Source organism: Triticum dicoccoides, chromosome 1A, assembly GCF_002162155.2.
Source record: "Triticum dicoccoides isolate Atlit2015 ecotype Zavitan chromosome 1A, WEW_v2.0, whole genome shotgun sequence".
Classification (NCBI taxonomy): Eukaryota; Viridiplantae; Streptophyta; class Magnoliopsida; order Poales; family Poaceae; genus Triticum; species Triticum dicoccoides.
In genome coordinates, this window is record NC_041380.1 from 147148387 (window position 1) to 147148795 (window position 409).

Genomic DNA, 409 nt, shown 5'->3' on the forward strand with positions numbered 1-409 from the left:
CGTGCCGCCGCCGCCGCCTCGCCCGCTGCCTTGCCTCGCCGTCGCCGCTGTGCCTCGCCGGACCGACGAGGTAGCTGCCGGTTTTTTTAAAGAAAACCGATCCATTTTTTTTAAGAAAACCCTAACTCGTTTTTTTAGGTTCGCCGGGTTTTCCCGGTTTTTCTTTTTAGCGGACGTTCGTCCGTACGTTCTTTTAGCGAACGGTTTTCGCTCGTTAGTTACAGATAATGAACGCTCGTTCATTAGCCTGTTCGTCAGTTTTCTTTTCTCGGATTTTTCCGCGGTTATTTCTGATCGCGATTTCTGATCCGATTTTCGTTCTAGTTTATCTTTTCGCTCGTTAATCGGAATCAGGCGATTCAAGCGCCTAGATCTTCGTCTCGAGACCCTCTTTCCGCTTAACCAACTT